Source organism: Carcharodon carcharias, chromosome 11, assembly GCF_017639515.1.
Source record: "Carcharodon carcharias isolate sCarCar2 chromosome 11, sCarCar2.pri, whole genome shotgun sequence".
Classification (NCBI taxonomy): Eukaryota; Metazoa; Chordata; class Chondrichthyes; order Lamniformes; family Lamnidae; genus Carcharodon; species Carcharodon carcharias.
In genome coordinates this window covers 158,067,772-158,089,427 of record NC_054477.1, presented here as the reverse complement: position 1 = coordinate 158,089,427, position 21,656 = coordinate 158,067,772, and positions in this window count along the sequence as shown.

Sequence of the window (21,656 nt, the reverse complement as noted above, 5' to 3'; positions counted from 1 at the left end):
ATCCAGGATGTACTGTACAGGCTGTTCAGTGATCCAGGCTACAATGTACAGGCTGCGCGGTGTTCCAGGATGTACTTTACAGGCTGCTCTGTGATCCAGTGTGTACTGCACAGGCTGCTCTGTGATCCAGGATGTAATGTACAGGCAGGTCTGTGTTCCGGGATGTACTGTACAGGCTGTTCAATGATCCAGGATGTACTGTACAGTCTGCTCAGTGATCCAGGATGTACTGTACAGTCTGCTCAGTGATCCAGGATGTAATGTACAGCTGCTCTGTGATCCACGATGTACTGTACAGGCTGCTCAGTGATCCAGGATATACTGTACAGGCTGTTCAGTGATCCAGGATGTAATGTACAGCTGCTCAGTGATCCAGGATGTAATGTACAGCTGTTCAGTGATCCAGGATGTACTGTACAGTCTGCTCTGTGATCCAGGATAGACTGTACAGTCTGCTCATTGCTCCAGGATGTACTGTACAGGCTGTTCAGTGATTCAGGCTGTAATTTGCAGCCTCTTGAGTTATCCAGGATGCACTGAACAGGCTGCTCTGTGATCCAGGATGTACTGTACAGGCTGCGCTGTGATCCACAATGTAATGTACAGATGTTCTGTGATCCAGGATGTAATGTGCAGCTGTTCTGTGATCCAGGATGTACTGTACAGGCTGCTCAGTGATCCAGGATGTACTGTACAGGCTGCTCTGTGATCCAGGATGTACTGTACAGGCTGTTCAGTGATTCAGGCTGTAATTTGCAGTCTGCTGAGTGATCCAGGATGCACTGAACAGGCTGCTCTGTGATCCAGGATGTACTGTACAGGCTGCGCTGTGATCCTGGATGTAATGTACAGATGTTCTGTGATCCAGGATGTAATGTGCAGCTGTTCTGTGATCCAGGATGTACTGTACAGGCTGCTCAGTGATCCAGCATGTACTGCCCAGGCTGCGCTGTGATCCAGGATGTACTGTACAGGCTGCTCTGTGATGCAGGATTTACTGTACAGCTGTTCAGTGATCCAGGATGTACTGTACAGGCTGCTCTGTTATCCAGGATGAACTGTACAGGCTTCTCAGTGATCCAGTATATACTGTACAGGCTGATCTGTGATCCAGGATGTACTGTACAGGCTGTTCTGTGATCCAGGATGTACTGTACAGCTATTGAGTGATCCAGGATGTACTGTACAGGCTATTCTGTGATCCAGGATGTACTGCATAGGCGGCTCTGTGAACCAGGATGTACTGTACAAGCTGTTCAGTGATCCAGGCTGTAATGTACAGGCTGCACGGTGATCCTGGATGTACTGTACAGGCTGCTCTGTGATCCATGAAATACTGTACAGGCTGCTCTGTGAACCAGGATGTACTGTACAAGCTGTTCAGTGATCCAGGCTGTAATGTACAGGCTGCGCGCTGATCCTGGATGTACTGTACAGGCTGCTCTGTGATCCATGAAATACTGTACAGGCTGCTCTGTGATCCAGGATGTACAGTACAGGCTGTTCAGTGCTTCCAGGATGTACTGTACAGCTGTACAGGGATCCAGGATTTACTGTACAACTGTTCTGTGATCCCGGATGCACTGTACGGGCGATCCAGTGATCCAGAATATACGGTACAGCTGTTCAGTGATCTAGTATGTACTGTACATGCTGCTCTGTGATCCAGGATGTACCGTACAGGCTGCCCAGTGATCCAGGATGTACTGTGCAGGCTGCTTAGTTATCCAGGATGTACGGAACCGTTATTGAGTGATCCAGGAAGTACTGTACAGCTGTTCTGTGATCCAGGATATACTGTACAGGCTGTTCTGTGATCCATGATGTACTGTACAGCAGGCTCTGTGATCCAGGATGTACTGTACAGGCTGTTCAGTGATCCAGGCTGTAATGTACAGGCTGCGCGGTGATCCAGGATGTACTTTACAGGCTGCTCTGTGATCCAGGATGTACTTTACAGGCTGCTCTGTGATCCAGGATGTACTGTACCGGCAGGTCTGTGTTCCGGGATGTACTGTACAGGCTGTTCAATGATCCAGGATGTACTGTACAGTCTGCTCAGTGATCGAAGATGTACTGTACAGGCTGTTCAATGATCCAGGATGTACTGTACAGCTGTCTGTGATCCAGGATGTACTGTACAGGCTGCTCAGTGATCCAGGATGTACTGTACAGTTTCAGTGATCCAGATTACTGTACAGGCTGCTCTGTGATCCAGGATGTACTGTACAGCTGTTCAGTGATCCAGGATGTACTGTACAGGCTGCTCAGTGATCCAGGATGTACTTTACAGGCTGTCAGTGATCGAGGATGTACTGTACAGGCTGACTGTGATCCAGGATGTACTGTACAGGCTGCTCTGTGATACAGTATTACTGTACAGGCTGTGCTGTGATCAGGATGTACTGCACAGATTGCTCTGTGATCCAGGATTTACTGACGGGCTGGTCTGTGATCCACGATATACTGTACAGGCTGCTCAGTGATCATGGATATACTGTACAGGCTGTTCAGTGATCCAGGATGTAATGTACAGCTGCTCAGTGATCCAGGATGTAATGTACAGGCTGTTCAGTGATCCAGGATGTAATGTGCAGCTGTTCAGTGATCCAGGATGTACTGTACAGGCTGTTCAGTGATCCAGGATGTACTGTACAGGCTGCTCTGTGATCCAGGATGTACTGTACAGGCTGTTCAGTGATTCAGGCTGTAATTTACATTCTGCTGAGTGATCCAGGATGCACTGAACAGGCTGCTCTGTGATCCAGGATGTACTGTACAGGCTGCGCTGTGATCCAGGATGTAATGTACAGATGTTCTGTGATCCAGGATGTAATTTGCAGCTGTTCTGTGATCCAGGATGTACTGTACAGGCTGCTCAGTGATCCAGCATGTACTGTCCAGGCTGCGCTGTGATCCAGGATGTACTGTACAGGCTGCTCTGTGATGCAGGATTTACTGTACAGCTGTTCAGTGATCCAGGATGTACTGTACAGGCTGCTCTGTGATCCAGGATGTACTGTACAGGCTTCTCAGTGATCCAGGATTTACTGTACAGGCTTCTCAGTGATCCAGTATGTACTGTACAGGCTGATCTGTGATCCAGGATGTACTGTACAGGCTGTTCAGTGATCCAGGATGTACTGTACAGTCTGCTCAGTGATCCAGGATGTACTGTACAGCTGTTCAATGATCAAGGATGCACTTTACAGGCTGTTCTGTGATCCAGGATGTACTGTACAGGCTGCTCTGTGATCCAGGATAGATTGTACAGGCTGCTCAGTGCTCCCGGATGTACTGTACAGGATGCTCTGTGATCCAGAATATACTGTAAAGCTGTTCAGTGATCCAGGATGTACTGTACAGGCTGCTCAGTGATCCAGGATGTAATGTACAGGCTGCTCTGTGATCCAGGATGTACTGTACAGGCTGCTCTGTGATCCAGGATGTACTGTGCAGTCTCCTCTGTGATCCAGAATGTACTGTACAGGGTGCTCTGTGATCCAGGATGTACTGTACAGGCTGTCCTGTGATGCAGGATGCACTGTACAGGCTGCTCAGAGATCCAGGATGTTCTGCAAAGGCTGCTCTGTGATCCAGGATGTACTGTACAGGCTGCCCAGTGATCCAGAATATACTGTAAAGCTGTTCAGTGATCCAGGATGTACTGCACAGGCTGCCCAGTGATCCAGGATGTACTGTACAGGATGCTCTGTGATCCAGGTAGTCTGTACAGGCTGATCAGTGATCCAGGATGTACTGTACAGCTGTTCAGTCGTCCAGGATGTACTGTACAGTCTGCTCTGTGATCCAGGATGTACTGTTTAGCAGCTCAGTGATCCAGGAGGTACTGCACAGGCTGCTCAGTGATCCAGGATGTACTGTACAGATGTTCTGTGATCCAGAATGTACTCTACAGGCTTTTCTGCGATCCAGGATGCACTGTACAGCCGGCTCTTTGATCAAGGATGTACTGTACAGGCTGCTCTGTGATCCAGGATGTACTGGACTGGCTGTTCAGTGATCCAGGATGTATTGTACAGTCTGCTCCGTGATCCAGGATGTACTGTACAGCTGTTCAGGGATCCAGGATTTACTGTACAGCTTTTCTGTGATCCAGGATGCACTCTACAGGCTATCCAGTGGTCCAGAATATACGGTACAGCTGTTCAGTGATCCAGTATGTACTGTACATGCTGCTCTGTGATCCAGGATGTACCGTACAGGCTGCCCAGTGATCCAGGTTGTACTGTACAGGCTGTAATGTAATCCAGGATGTACTGTACAGGCTCTTCTGTGATCCAGGATGTACTGTACAGGCTGTACTGTGATACAGTATGTACTACTGTACAGGCTGCTCTGTGATACAGTATGTACTGTACAGGCTGTGCTGTGATCCAGGATGTACTGCACAGATTGCTCTGTGATCCAGGATGTACTGTACAGGCTGGTCTGTGTTCCGGGATGTACTGTACAGGCTGCTCAGTGATCCAGGATATACTGTACAGGCTGTTCAGTGATCCAGGATGTAATGTACAGCTGCTCGGTGATCCAGGATGTACTTTACAGGCTGCTCAGTGATCCAGGATGTACTGTACAGCTATTGAGTGATCCAGGATGTACTGTAAAGGCTGTTCTGTGATCCAGGATGTACTGCACAGGCGGCTCTGTGAACCAGGATTTACTGTACAGGCTGTTCAGTGATCCAGGCTGTAATGTACAGGCTGCGCGGTTATCCAGGATGTACTGTACAGGCTGCTCTGTGATCCATGTAATACTGTAGAGGCTGCTCTGTGATCCAGGATGTACTGGACAGGCTGTTCAGTGCATCCAGGATGTACTGTACAGTCTGCTCAGTGATCCAGGATGTGCTGTACAGCTGTTCTGTGATCCAGGATGTACTGTACAGGCGATCCAGTGATCCAGAATATACGGTACAGCTGTTCAAAGATCCAGCATGTACTGTACAGGCTGCCCAGTGATCCAGGATGTACTGTACAGGCTGTAATATGATCCAGGATGTACTGTACAGGCTCTTCTGTGATCCAGGATCTACACTACAGGCTGTACTGTGATACAAGATGTATTGTACAGGCTGCTCTATGATCTAGTATGTACTGTATAGGCTGCGCTGTGAACCAGGATGTACTGCACACGCAGCTTCTTCATCCAGGATGTACTGTACAGGCTGTACTGTGATCCAGGATGTACTGTACAGAATGGTCTGTGTTCCGGGATGTACTGTACAGGCTGTTCAATGATCCGGGATGTACTGTACAGGCTGTTCAATGATCCAGGATGTACTGTACAGTCTGCTCAGTGATCCAGGATGTAATGTACAGCTGCTCCGTGATCCACGATGTACTGTACAGGCTGTTCAGTGAACCAGGATATACTGTACAGGCTGTTCAGTGGTCCAGGATGTAATGTACAGCTGTTCAGTGATCCAGGATGTAATGTACAGCTGTTCAGTGATCCAAGATGTACTGTACAGGCTGCTCTGTGATCCAGGTTGTACTGTACAGCTGTTCAGTGATCCAGGATGAAATGTACCGGCTGCTCTGTGATCCAGGATGTACTGTACAGGTTGTTCAGTGATCCAGGCTGTAATGTGCAGATTGCGCGGTGATCCAGGATGTACTGGACTGGCTGTTCAGTGATCCAGGATGTACTGTACAGTCTGCTCAGTGATCCAGGATGTGCTGTACATCTGTTCAGGGATCCAGGTTTAACTGTATAGCTGTTCTGTGAATCACGATGTACTGTACAGGCGATCCAGTGATCCAGAATATACGGTACAGCTGTTCAGTGATCCAGTATGTACTGTACAGTCTGCTCTGTGATCCAGGATGTACCGTACAGGCTGCCCAGTGATCCAGGATGTACTGTACAGGCTGTAATGTGATCCAGGATGTACTGTACAGGCTCTTCTGTGATCCAGGATGTACTGTACAGGCTGTACTGTGATACAGGATGTACTGTACAGGCTGCTCTGTGATCCAGTATGTACTGTACAGGCTGCGCTGTGATCCAGGATGTACTGCTCAGGCTACTCTGTGATCCAGGATGTACTAAACATGCTGTACAGTGATCCATGATGTACTGTACAGGCTGGTCTGTGTTCCGGGATGTACTGTACAGGCTGTTCAATGATCCAGGATGTACTGTACAGTCTGCTCAGTGCTCCAGGATATAATGTACAGCTGCTCAGTGATGCAGGATGTAATGTACAGCTGTCAGTGATCCAGGATGTACTGTACAGGATGCTCTGTGATCCAGGATGTACTGTACAGCTGTTCAGTGATCCAGGATGTAATGTACAGCTGCTCTGTGATCCAGGATGTACTGGACAGGCTGTTCATTGATCCCGGATGTACTGTGCTGCTGTTCTGTGATGTTGGATGTACTGAACAGGCTGCCCAGTGATCCAGAATATACTGTACAGGCTGCTCTGTGATCTAGAATGTACACTAAAAGGCTGTTCTGTGATCCAGGATGTACTGTACACGCTGCTCTCTGATCCAGGATGTAACGTATAGGCTGCTCTGTGATCCAGAATGTTCTGTACAGGCGGCTCTGTGATCCAGGATGTACTGTACTGGCATTCCTGTGATGCAGGATGCACTATACAGGCTGCTCAGTGATCCAGGATGTACTGCAACTGCTGCTCTGTGATCCAGGATGTACTGTACAGGCTGCCCAGTGATTCAGAATATACCGTACAGCTGTTCAGTGATCCAGGATGTACTGCACATACTGCCCAGTGATCCAGGAAGTACGGTACAGGCTGCTCTGTGATCCAGGATAGTCTAAACAAGCTGCCCAGTGCTCCAGGATTTACTGACCAGGCTGCTCTGTGATCCAGGATGTAGTGTACAGCTGTTCAGTGGTCCAGGATGTACTGTACAGGATGCTCTGTGATCCAGGATGTACTGTACAGCAGCTCAGTGATCCAGGATGTACTGCACAGGCTTCCCAGTGATCCAGGATGTACTGTACAGGCTTCTCTGTGATCCAGGATGTAACGTACCGGCTGCTCTGTGATCCAGAATGTTCTGTGCAGGCGGCTCTGTGATCCAGGATGTACTGTACTGGCTTTCCTGTGATGCAGGATGCACTATACAGGCTGCTCAGTGATCCAGGATGTACTGCAACTGCTGCTCTGTGATCCAGGATGTACTGTACAGGCTGCCCAGTGTTTCAGAATATACTGTACAGGCTGTTCAGTGATCCAGGATGTAATGTACAGCTGCTCTGTGATCCAGGATGTACTGGACAGGCTGTTCATTGATCCAGGATGTACTGTGCTGCTGTTCTGTGATGTTGGATGTACTGAACAGGCTGCCCAGTGATCCAGAATATACTGTACAGGCTGCTCTGTGATCCAGGATGTAACGTACTGGCTGCTCTGTGATCCAGAATGTTCTGTACAGGCGGCTCTGTGATCCAGGATGTACTGTACAGGCTGTTCTTTGATCCAGGATGTAATGTACATCTGCTCAGTGATCCAGGATGTAATGTATAGCTGTTCAGTGATCCACGATGTACTGTTCAGGCTGCTCTTTGATCCCGGATAGACTGTACAGGCTTCTCATTGCTCCAGGATGTACTGTACTGGCTGCTCTGAGATGCAGGATGTACTGTACAGCTGTTCAGTGATCCAGGATGTACTATACAGGCTGCTCTGTGATCCAGGATGTACAGTACAGGCTTCTCAGTGATCCATTATGTACTGTACAGGCTGATCTGTGTTCCAGGATGTACTGTACAGGCTGTTCTGTGATCCAAGATGTACTGTACAGTCTGCTCAGTGATCCAGGATGTACCATACAGCTGTTCAGTGATGCAGGATGTACTTTACAGGCTGTTCTGTGATCCAGGATGTACTGTATAGGCTGCTCTGTGATCCAGGATAGACTGTACAGGCTGCTCAGTGCTCCTCGATGTACTGTACAGGCTGCTCTGTGATCCAAGAAGTACTGTACAGCTGTTCTGTGATCCAGGATGTACTGTAAAGGCTTCTCAGTGATCCAGTATGTACTGTACAGGCTACTCTGTGATCCAGGATGTACTGTACAGGCTGCTCTGTGATCCAGGATGTACTGTACAGGCGGCTCTGTGATCCAGAATGTACAGTACTGGCTGTTCTCTGATCCAGGATGTACTGTACAGGCGGCTCTGTGATCCAGGATGTACTGTACAGGCTGTTCAGTGATCCAGGCTGTAATGTCCAGGCTGTGCTGTGATCCAGGATGTACTGTACAGGCTGCTCTGTGATCCAGGATGTACTGTACAGGCTGCTCTGTGATTCAGGATGTACTGGACAGGCTTTTCAGTGATCTGGGATGTGCTGTACAGTCTGCTCAGTGATCCAGGATGTACTGTACAGCTCTTCAGGGATTCAGGATGTACTGTACAGGCGATCCAGTGATCCAGAATATACGGTACAGCTGTTCAGTGATCCAGTATGTTCTGCACAGGCTGCTCTGTGATCAAGGATGTACCGTACAGGCTTCTCAGTGATCCAATATGTACTGTACAGGCTGATCTGTGATCCAGGATGTACTGTACAGGCTGTTCTGTGATCCAAGATGTACTGTGCAGTCTGTTCAGTGATCCAGGATGTACCATACAGCTGTTCAGTGTTCCAGGATGTACTTTACAGGCTGTTCTGTGATCCAGGATGTACTGTACAGGCTGCTCTGTGATCCAGGATAGACTGTACAGGCTTCTCAGTGATCCAGTAGGTACTGTACAGGCTACTCTGTGATCCAAGATGTACTGTACAGGCTGCTGAGTGATCCAGGATGTACTGTACTGGCTGCTCAATGATCCAGAATGTACTGGACAGGCTGTTCAATGATCCAGGATGTACTGTACAGCTGTTCTGTGATGTAGGATGTACTGAACAGGCTGCCCAGTGATCCAGAATATACTGTACAGCTGTTCAGTGATCCAGGATGTACTGTACAGGCGGCTCTGTGATCCAGAATGTACAGTACAGGCTGTTCTCTTATCCAGGATGTACTGTACAGGCTGCTCTGTGATCCAGGATGTAACGTACCGGCTGCTCTGTGATCCAGAATGTTCTGTACAGGCGGCTCTGTGATCCAGAATGTACTGTACAGGCTGTCCTGTGATGCAGGATGCACTCTACAGGCTCTCAGTGATCCAGGATGTACTGCAACGGCTGCTCTGTGTTCCAGGATGTACTGTACAGGCTGCCCAGTGATTCAGAATATACTGTACAGCTGTTCAGTGATCCAGGATGTACTGCACATGCTGCCCAGTGATCCAGGATGTACTGGACAGATGTTCTGTGTTCCAGGATGTACTCTACAGGCTGTTCTGCGATCCAGGATGCACTGTACAACCGGCTCTTTGATCCAGGATGTACTGTACAGGCTGCTCTGTGATCCAGGATGTACTGGACAGGCTGTTCAGTGATCCAGGATGTATTGTACAGTCTGCTCAGTGATCCAGGATGTACTGTACAGCTGTTCAGGGATCCAGGATTTACTGTACAGCTTTTCTGTAATCCAGGATGCACTGTACATGCGATCCAGTGATGCAGAATATACGGTACAGTTGTTCAGTGATCCAGTATGTACTGTACATGCTGCTCTGTGATCCAGGATGTACCGTACAGGCTGCCCAGTGATCCAGGTTGTACTGTACAGGCTGTAATGTGATCCAGGATGTACTGTACAGGCTCTTCTGTGATCCAGGATGTACTGTACAGGCTGTGCTGTGACCCCGGATGTACTGCACAGATTGCTCTGTGATTCAGGATGTAATTTACAGGCTGTACTGTGATCCAGGATGTACTGCACAGGCTGGTCTGTGTTCCGGGATGTACTGTACAGGCTGCTCAGTGATCCAGGATATACTGTACAGGCTGTTCAGTGATCCTGGATGTAATGTACAGCTGCTCAGTGATCCAAGATGTACTTTACAGGCTGCTCAGTGATCCAGGATGTACTGTACAGCTATTGAGTGATCCAGGATGTACTGTACAGGCTGTTCTGTGATCCAGGATGTACTGCACAGGCGGCTCTGTGAACCAGAATGTACTGTACAAGCTGTTCAGTGATCCAGGCTGCGCGGTGATCCTGGATGTACTGTACAGGCTGCTCTGTGATCCATGAAATACTGTACAGGCTGCTCTGTGATCCAGGATGTACTGGACAGGCTGTTCAGTGCATCCAGGATGTACTGTACAGCTGTACAGGGATCCAGGATTTACTGTACAGCTGTTCTGTGATCCAGGATGCACTGTACAGGCGATCCAGTGATCCAGAATATACGGTACAGCTGTTCAGTGATCTAGTATGTACTGTACATGCTGTTTTGTGATCCAGTATGTACTGTGCAGTTGTTCAGTGATCCTGGATGTACTGTACAGGCTGCTCAGTGATCCAAGATGTAGTGCACCGCTATTGAGTGAGCCAGGATGTACTGTGCAGCTGTTCAGTGATCCTGGATGTACCGTACAGGCAGCCCAGTGATCAAGGATGTACTGTACAGGCTGTAATATGATCCAGGATGTACCGTACAGCTGGTCAGTGATCCAGGATCTACTTTACAGGCTGTTCTGTGATCCAGGATGTACTGTACAGGCTGCTCTGTCATCCAGGATAGACTGTACAGGCTGCTCAGTGCTCCCGGATGTACTGTACAGCTGGTCAGTGATCCAAAATGTTCTGTACTGGCTGCTCAGTGATCCAGGATGTAACGTACAGGCTTCTCTGTGATCCAGAATGTACTGTACAGGCTGCTCTGTGATCCAGGATGTACTGTACAGGCTGTCCTGTGATGCAGGATGCACTGTACAGGCTGCTCTGTGATCCAGGATGTAATGTACAGCTGTTCAGTGATGCAGGATGTACTGTAAAGGCTGCTCAGTGATCCAGGATGTACTGTGCAGCTGTTCAGTGATCCTGGATGTACTGTACAGGCTGCTCAGTGATCCAGGATGTACTGCACCGCTATTGAGTGATCCAGGATGTACTGTGCAGCCGTTCAGTGATCCTGGATGCACCGTACAGGCTGCCCAGTGATCCATGATGTACTGTACTGGCTGTAATATGATCCAGGATGTACTGTACAGGCTCTTCTGTGATCCAGGATCTACTCTACAGGCTGTACTGTGATACAGGATGTACTGAACAGGCTGTTCAGTGATCCAGGATGAACTGTACAGTCTGATCAGTGATCCAGGAAGTACCGTACAGCTGGTCAGTGATCCAGGATGTACTTTACAGGCTGTTCTGTCATCCAGGATAGACTGTACAGGCTGCTCAGTGCTCCCGGATGTACTGTACAGCTGGTCTGTGATCCAGGATGTACTGTACAGGCTGCTCTGTCATCCTGGATAGACTGTACAGTCTGCTCAGTGATCCAGGATGTACTGTACAGCTGGTCAGTGATCCAAGATGTACTGTACAGGCTGCTCTGTGATCCAGGATGTACTGTACAGTCTATCCTGTGATGCAGGATGCACTGTACAGGCTGCTCAGTGCTCCTGGATGTACTGTAAAGTCTGCTCTGTGATGCAGGATGTACTGTACAGGCTGCTCTGTGATGCAGGATGTACTGTACAGTCTGCTCTGTGATCCAGGATGTAATGTACAGCGGTTCAGTGATGCAGGATGTACTGTAAAGGCTGCTCAGTGATCCAGGATGTACTGTGCAGCTGTTCAGTGATCCTGGATGTACTGTACAGGCTGCTCAGTGATCCAGGATGTACTGCAAAGCTATTGAGTGATCCAGGATGTACTGTGCAGCTGTTCAGTGATCCTGGATGTGCCGTAAAGGCTGCCCAGTGATCCAGGATGTACTGTACAGGCTGTAATATGATCCAGGATGTACTGTACAGGCTCTTCTGTGATCCAGGATCTACTCTACAGGCTGTACTGTGATACAGGATGTACTGACAGGCTGTTCAGTGATCCAGGATGAACTGTACAGTCTGATCAGTTATCCAGGAAGTACCGTACATCTGGTCAGTGATCCAGGATGTACTTTACAGGCTGTTCCGTGATCCAGGATGTACTTTACAGGCTGTTCTGTGATCCAGGATGTACTGTACAGGCTGCTCTGTCATCCAGGATAGACTGTACAGGCTGCTCAGTGCTCCCGGATGTACTGTACAGCTGGTCTGTGATCCAGGATGTACTGTACAGGCTGCTCTGTCATCCTGGATAGACTGTACAGTCTGCTCAGTGATCCAGGATGTACTGTACAGCTGGTCAGTGATCCAAGATGTACTGTACAGGCTGCTCTGTGATCCAGGATGTACTGTACATGCTGTTATGTGATCCAGGATTTAATGTACTGGCTGCTCAGTGATCCAGGATGTAACGTACAGGCTTCTCTGTGATCCAGAATGTACTGTACAGGCTGCTCTGTAATCCAGGATGTACTGTACAGGCTGTCCTGTGATGCAGGATGCACTGTACAGGCTGCTCAGTGATCCTGGATGTACTGCAAAGGCTGCTCTGTGATGCAGGATGTACTGTACAGGCTGCTCTGTCATCCAGGATGTACTGTACAGTCTGCTCTGTGATCCAGGATGTACTGTACAGCTGTTCAGTGATGCAGGATGTACTGTAAAGGCTGCTCAGTGATCCAGGATATACTGTGCAGCTGTTCAGGTTACTTGGATGTACTGTACAGGCTGTCCTGTGATGCAGGATGCACTGTACAGGCTGCTCAGTGATCCTGGATGTACTGCAAAGTCTGCTCTGTGATGCAGGATGTACTGTACAGGCTGCTCTGTGATGCAGGATGTACTTTACAGTCTGCTCTGTGATCCAGGATGTAATGTACAGCTGTTCAGTGATGCAGGATGTACTGTAAAGGCTGCTCAGTGATTCAGGATGTACTGTGCAGCTGTTCAGTGATCCAGGATGTACTGTGCAGCTGTTCAGTGATCCAGGATGTACTTTACAGGCTGTTCTGTGATCCAGGATGTACTGACAGGCTGCTCTGTCATCCAGGATAGACTGTACAGGCTGCTCAGTGCTCCCGGATGTACTGTACAGCTGGTCAGTGATCCAGGATGTACTTTACAGGCTGTTCTGTGATCCAGGATGTACTGTACAGGCTGCTCTGTCATCCAGGATAGACTATACAGGCTGCTCAGTGCTCCCGGATGTACTGTACAGCTGCTCTGTGATCCAGGATGTACTGTACAGGCTGCTCTGTCAACCTGGATAGACTGTACAGTCTGCTCAGTGATCCAGGATGTACTGTACAGCTGGTCAGTGATCCAAGATGTACTGTACAGGCTGCTCTGTGATCCAGGATGTACTGTACAGGCTGTTATGTGATCCAGGATGTACTGTACTGGCTGCTCAGTGATCCAGGATGTAACGTACAGGCTTCTCTGTGATCCAGAATGTACTGTACAAGCTGCTCTGTAATCCAGGATGTACTGTACAGGCTGTCCTGTGATGCAGGATGCACTGTACAGGCTGCAGAGTGATCCTGGATGTACTGCAAAGGCTGCTCTGTGATGCAGGATGTACTGTACAGGCAGCTCTGTTATCCTGGATGAACTGTACAGTCTGCTCTGTGATCCAGGATGTACTGTACAGCTGTTCAGTGATGCAGGATGTACTGTAAAGGCTGCTCAGTGATCCAGGATGTACTGTGCAGCTGTTCAGTGATCCTGGATGTACTGTACAGGCTGCTCAGTGATCCAGGATGTACTGCACCGCTATTGAGTGATCCAGGATGTACTGTGCAGCTGTTCAGTGTTCCTGGATGTACCGTACATGCTGCCCAGTGATCCAGGATGTACTGTACAGGCTGTAATATGATCCAGGATGTACTATACAGGCTCTTCTGTGATCCAGGATCTACTCTACAGCGTGTACTGTGAAACAGGATGTACTGTACATGCTGCTCTATGATCCAGTATGTACTGTACAGGCTGCGCTGTGATCCAGGAAGTACTGCACAGGCAGCTCGGTGATCCAGGATGTACTGTACAGGCTGTACTGTGATCCAGGATGTACTGTACAGGCTGTTCAATGATCCAGGATGTACTGTACAGTCTGCTCAGTGATCCAGGATGTAATGTACAGCTGCTCCGTGATCCACGATGTAATGTACAGGCTGCTCAGTGATCCAGGATATACTGTACAGGCTGTTCAGTGGTCCAGGATGTAATGTACAGCTGCTTAGTGATCCAGGATGTAATGTACAGCTGTTCAGTGATCCAAGAAGTACTGTACAGGCTGCTCTGTGATCCAGGTTGTACTGTACAGCTGTTCAGTGATCCAGGATGTACTGTACTGGCTGCTCTGTGATCCAGGATGTACTGTACAGGTTGTTCAGTGATCCAGGCTGTAATGTGCAGGCTGTGCTGTGATCCAGGATGTACTGGACTGGCTGTTCAGTGATCCAGGATGTACTGTACAGTCTGCTCAGTGATCCAGGATGTGCTGTACATCTCTTCAGGGATCCAGGATGTACTGTACAGCTGTTCTGTGATCCAGGATGTACTGTACAGGCGATCCAGTGATCCAGAATATACGGTACAGCTGTTCAAAGATCCAGTATGCACTGTACAGGCTGCTCTGTGATCCAGGATGTACCGTACAGGCTGCCCAGTGATCCAGGATGTACTGTACAGGCTGTAATATGATCCAGGATGTACTATACAGGCTCTTCTGTGATCCAGGATCTACTCTACAGGCTGTACTGTGATACAGGATGTACCGTACATGCTGCTCTATGATCTAGTATGTACTGTACATGCTGCGCTGTGATCCAGGAAGTACTGCACAGGCAGCTCGGTGATCCAGGATGTACTGTGCAGCTGTTCAGTGATCCTGGATGTACTGTACAGGCTGTTCAATGATCCAGGATGTACTGTACAGTCTGCTCAGTGATCCAGGATGTAATGTACAGCTGTTCAGTGATGCAGGATGTACTGTAAAGGCTGCTCAGTGATCCAGGATGTACTGTGCAGCTGTTCAGTGATCCAGGATGTACTGCACCGCTATTGAGTGATCCAGGATGTACTGTGCAGCTGTTCAGTGTTCCTGGATGTACCGTACATGCTGCCCAGTGATCCAGGATGTACTGTACAGGCTGTAATATGATCCAGGATGTACTATACAGGCTCTTCTGTGATCCAGGATCTACTCTACAGCGTGTACTGTGAAACAGGATGTACTGTACATGCTGCTCTATGATCCAGTATGTACTGTACAGGCTGCGCTGTGATCCAGGAAGTACTGCACAGGCAGCTCGGTGATCCAGGATGTACTGTACAGGCTGTACTGTGATCCAGGATGTACTGTACAGGCTGTTCAATGATCCAGGATGTACTGTACAGTCTGCTCAGTGATCCAGGATGTAATGTACAGCTGCTCCGTGATCCACGATGTAATGTACAGGCTGCTCAGTGATCCAGGATATACTGTACAGGCTGTTCAGTGGTCCAGGATGTAATGTACAGCTGCTTAGTGATCCAGGATGTAATGTACAGCTGTTCAGTGATCCAAGAAGTACTGTACAGGCTGCTCTGTGATCCAGGTTGTACTGTACAGCTGTTCAGTGATCCAGGATGTACTGTACTGGCTGCTCTGTGATCCAGGATGTACTGTACAGGTTGTTCAGTGATCCAGGTTGTATTGTGCAGGCTGCGCTGTGATCCAGGATGTACTGGACTGGCTGTTCAGTGATACAGGATGTACTGTACAGTCTGCTCAGTGATCCAGGATGTGCTGTACATCTGTTCAGGGATCCAGGATGTACTGTACAGCTGTTCTGTGATCCAGGATGTACTGTACAGGCGATCCAGTGATCTAGAATATACGGTACAGCTGTTCAAAGATCCAGTATGTACTGTACAGGCTGCTCTGTGATCCAGGATGTACCGTACAGGCTGCCCAGTGATCCAGGATGTACTGTACAGGCTGTAATATGATCCAGGATGTACTATACAGGCTCTTCTGTGATCCGGGATCTACTCTACAGGCTGTACTGTGATCCAGGATGTACTGTACAGGCTGGTCTGTGTTCCGGAATGTACTGTACAGGCTGTTCAATGATCCAGGATGTACTGTACAGTCTGCTCAGTGATCCAGGATGTAATGTACAGCTGCTCCGTGATCCACGATGTAATGTACAGGCTGCTCAGTGATCCAGGATATACTGTACAGGCTGTTCAGTGGTCCAGGATGTAATGTACAGCTGCTTAGTGATCCAGGATGTAATGTACAGCTGTTCAGTGATCCAAGAAGTACTGTACAGGCTGCTCTGTGATCCAGGTTGTACTGTACAGCTGTTCAGTGATCCAGGATGTACTGTACTGGCTGCTCTGTGATCCAGGATGTACTGTACAGGTTGTTTTGTGATCCAGGCTGTAATGTGCAGGCTGTGCTGTGATCCAGGATGTACTGGACTGGCTGTTCAGTGATCCAGGATGTACTGTACAGTCTGCTCAGTGATCCAGGATGTGCTGTACATCTCTTCAGGGATCCAGGATGTACTGTACAGCTGTTCTGTGATCCAGGATGTACTGTACAGGCGGTCCAGTGATCCAGAATATACGGTACAGCTGTTCAAAGATCCAGTATGCACTGTACAGGCTGCTCTGTGATCCAGGATGTACCGTACAGGCTGCCCAGTGATCCAGGATGTACTGTACAGGCTGTAATATGATCCAGGATATACTATACAGGCTCTTCTGTGATCCAGGATCTACTCTACAGGCTGTACTGTGATACAGGATGTACTGTACATGCTGCTCTATGATCTAGTATGTACTGTACATGCTGCGCTGTGATCCAGGAAGTACTGCACAGGCAGCTCGGTGATCCAGGATGTACTGTGCAGCTGTTCAGTGATCCTGGATGTACTGTACAGGCTGTTCAATGATCCAGGATGTACTGTACAGTCTGCTCAGTGATCCAGGATGTAATGTACAGCTGTTCAGTGATGCAGGATGTACTGTAAAGGCTGCTCAGTGATCCAGGATGTACTGTGCAGCTGTTCAGTGATCCAGGATGTACTGCACCGCTATTGAGTGATCCAGGATGTACTGTGCAGCTGTTCAGTGTTCCTGGATGTACCGTACATGCTGCCCAGTGATCCAGGATGTACTGTACAGGCTGTAATATGATCCAGGATGTACTATACAGGCTCTTCTGTGATCCAGGATCTACTCTACAGCGTGTACTGTGAAACAGGATGTACTGTACATGCTGCTCTATGATCCAGTATGTACTGTACAGGCTGCGCTGTGATCCAGGAAGTACTGCACAGGCAGCTCGGTGATCCAGGATGTACTGTACAGGCTGTACTGTGATCCAGGATGTACTGTACAGGCTGTTCAATGATCCAGGATGTACTGTACAGTCTGCTCAGTGATCCAGGATGTAATGTACAGCTGCTCCGTGATCCACGATGTAATGTACAGGCTGCTCAGTGATCCAGGATATACTGTACAGGCTGTTCAGTGGTCCAGGATGTAATGTACAGCTGCTTAGTGATCCAGGATGTAATGTACAGCTGTTCAGTGATCCAAGAAGTACTGTACAGGCTGCTCTGTTATCCAGGTTGTACTGTACAGCTGTTCAGTGATCCAGGATGTACTGTACTGGCTGCTCTGTGATCCAGGATGTACTGTACAGGTTGTTCAGTGATCCAGGTTGTAATGTGCAGGCTGCGCTGTGATCCAGGATGTACTGGACTGGCTGTTCAGTGATACAGGATGTACTGTACAGTCTGCTCAGTGATCCAGGATGTGCTGTACATCTCTTCAGGGATCCAGGATGTACTGTACAGCTGTTCTGTGATCCAGGATGTACTGTACAGGCGATCCAGTGATCCAGAATATACGGTACAGCTGTTCAAAGATCCAGTATGTACTGTACAGGCTGCTCTGTGATCCAGGATGTACCGTACAGGCTGCCCAGTGATCCAGGATGTACTGTACAGGCTGTAATATGATCCAGGATGTACTATACAGGCTCTTCTGTGATCCAGGATCTACTCTACAGGCTGTACTGTGATACAGGATGTACTGTACATGCTGCTCTATGATCTAGTATGTACTGTACATGCTGCGCTGTGATCCAGGAAGTATTGCAGAGGCAGCTCGGTGATCCAGGATGTACTGTACAGGCTGTACTGTGATCCAGGATGTACTGTACAGGCTGGTCTGTGTTCCGGAATGTACTGTACAGGCTGTTCAATGATCCAGGATGTACTGTACAGTCTGCTCAGTGATCCAGGATGTAATGTACAGCTGCTCCGTGATCCACGATGTACTGTACAGGCTGCTCAGTGATCCAGGATATACTGTACAGGCTGTTCAGTGGTCCAGGATGTAATGTACAGCTGCTCAGTGATCCAGGATGTAATGTACAGCTGTTCAGTGATCCAAGAAGTACTGTACAGGCTGCTCTGTGATCCAGGTTGTACTGTACAGCTGTTCAGTGATCCAGGATGTACTGTACTGGCTGCTCTGTGATCCAGGATGTACTGTACAGGTTGTTCAGTGATCCAGGCTGTAATGTGCAGGCTGCGCTGTGATCCAGGAAGTACTGTACAGGCTGGTCTGTGTTCCGGGATGTACTGTACAGGCTGTTCAATGATCCAGGATGTACTGTACAGTCTGCTCAGTGCTCCAGGATATAATGTACAGCTGCTCAGTGTTGCAGGATGTAATGTACAGCTGTCAGTGATCCAGGATGTACTGTACAGGCTGCTCTGTGATCCAGGGTGTACTGTACAGCTGTTCAGTGATCCAGGATGTACTGTACAGGCTGTTCAGTGATTCATGCTGTAATTTACCGTCTGCTGAGTGATCCAGGATGCACTTAACAGGCTGCTCTGTGATCCAGGTTGTACTGTACAGGCTGCGCTGTGATCCTGGATGTACTGTACAGATGTTCTGTGATCCAGGATGTACTGTGCAGCTGTTCTGTGATCCAGGATGCACTGTACAGCTGCTCAGTGATCTTTGATGTACTGTGCAGGCTGCGCTGTGATCCAAGATGTACTGTACAGGCTGCTCTGTGATCCAGGATAGACTGTTTAGGCTGCTCATTGCTCCAGGATGTACTGTACAGGCTGCTCTGTGATGCAGGACGTACTGTACAGCTGTTCAGTGATCCAGGCTGTACTGTACAGGCTGCTCTGTGATCCAGGATGTACTGTACAGGCTGATCTGTGATCCAGGATGTACTGTACAGGCTGTTCAGTGATCCAGGATGTACCGTACAGCTGGTCAGTTATCCAGGATGTACTTTACAGGCTGTTCTGTGATCCAGGATGTACTGTACAGGCTGCTCTGTCATCCAGGATAGACTGTACAGGCTGCTCTGTGCTCCAGGATGTACTGTACAGACTGCTCTGTGATCCAGGATGTACTGTACAGACTGCTCTGTCATCCTGGATAGACTGTACAGTCTGCTCAGTGATCCAGGATGTACCGTACAGCTGGTCAGTGATCCAGGATGCACTGTACAGGCTGCTCTGTGATCCAGGATGTACTGTACAGGCTGTTCTGTGATCCATGATGTTCTGTATTGGCTGCTCAGTGATCCAGGATGTAACGTACAGGCTTCTCTGTGATCCAGGATGTATTGTACAGGCTGTCCTGTGATGCAGGATGCACTGTACAGGCTGCTCAGTGATCCAGGATGTACTGCAAAGGCTGCTCTGTGATGCAGGATGTACTGTACAGGCTACTCTGTGATCCAGGATGCACTGTACAGTCTGCTCTGTGATCCAGGATGTACTGTGCAGCTGTTCAGTGATGCAGGATGTACTGTAAAGGCTGCTCAGTGATCCAGGATGTACTGTGCAGCTGTTCACTGATCCTGGATGCACTGTACAGGCTGCTCAGTGATCCAGGATGTACTGCACCGCTATTGAGTGATCCAGGATGTACTGTACAGCTGTTCTGTGATCCAGGATGTACTGTACAGGCTGTTCTGTGATCCAGAATGTACTGTACAGGCGGCTCTGTGATCCAGGACGTACTGAACAGGCTTTTCAGTGATCCAGACTGTAATGTGCAGGCTGCGCGGTGATCCAGGATGTACTGTACAAGCTGCTCTGTGATACAGGATGTGCTGTACAGCTGTTCAGGGATCCAGGATCTACTGTACAGCTGTTCTGTGATCCAGGATGTACTGTACAGGTGATCCAGTGATCCAGAATATACGGTACAGCTGTTCAGTGATCCAGTATGTACTGTACAGGCTGCTCTGTGATCCAGGATGTACATTACAGGCTGCTCAGTGTCCAGGATTTACTGTACAGGCTGTAATCTGATCCCGGATGTATTTTACAGCCTCTTCTGTGATCCAGGATGTACTGTACAGGCTGTACTGTGATACAAGATGTACTGTACAGGCTTTCCTGTGATCCAGTATGTACTGTACATGCTGCGCTGTGATCCAGGATGTACTGCACAGGCTGCTCTGTGATCCAGGATGTACTGTACAGGCTGTACTGTGATCCAGGATGTACTGTACAGGCTGGTCTGTGTTCCGGGATGTACTGCACAGGCTGTTCAATGATCCAGGATGTACTTTACAGTCTGCTCAGTGATCCAGGATGTAATGTACAGCTGCTCCATGATCCACGATGTACTGTACAGGATGCTCAGTGATGCAGGATATACTATACAGGCTGTTCAGTGATCCAGGATGTCATGTACAGCTGCTCAGTGATCCAGGATGTAATGTACAGCTGTTCAGTGATCCAGGATGTACTGTACAGGCTGCTCTGTGATCCAGGTTGTACTGTACAGCTGTTCAGTGATCCAGGATATACTGTACAGGCTGTTCTGTGATTCTGGCTGTAAGTTACCGTCTGCTGAGTGATCCAGGATGCACTAAGCAGGCTGCTCTGTGATCCAGGATGTACTCTACAGGCTGCTCTGTGATCAGAATGTACTTTACAGGGTGTTCAGTGATCTAGGATGTTCTGTACAGGCTGCTCTGTGATCCAGGATGTACTGTACAGGCTGCTCTGTGATGCAGGATGTACTGTACAGCAGTTCAGTGATCCAGGATGTACTGTACAGGCTACTCAGTGATCCAGGATGTACTGTACAGGCTGCGCTGTGATCCAGGATGTACTGCACAGGCTGCTTTGTGATCCAGGATGTAATGGACAGGCTGCTCTGTGATCCAGGATATACTGTACAGGCTGTAATGTGATCCAGGATGTACTGTACAGGATGGTCTGTGATCCAGGATGTACTGTACAGGCTGTTCAGTGATCCAGGATGTACTGTGCAGTCTGCTCAGTGATCCAGGATGTAATGTACAGCTGCTTCGTGATCCACGACGTACTGTACAGGCTGCTCTGTGATCCAGGATGTACTGTACAGGCTCTTCTGTGAACCAGGATGTACTTTATAGGCTGTACTGTGATAGAGGATGTACTGTACAGGCTGCTCTATGATCCAGTATGTACTGTACAGGCTGCGCTGTGTTCCAGGATGTACTGCACAGGCAGCTCTGTGATCCAGGATGTACTGTACAGACTATACTGTGATCCAGGATGTACTGTACAGGCTGGTCTGTGTTCTGGGATGTACTGTACAGGTTGTTCAATGATCCAGGATGTACTGTACAGGCTATACTGTGATCCAGGATGTACTGTACAGGCTG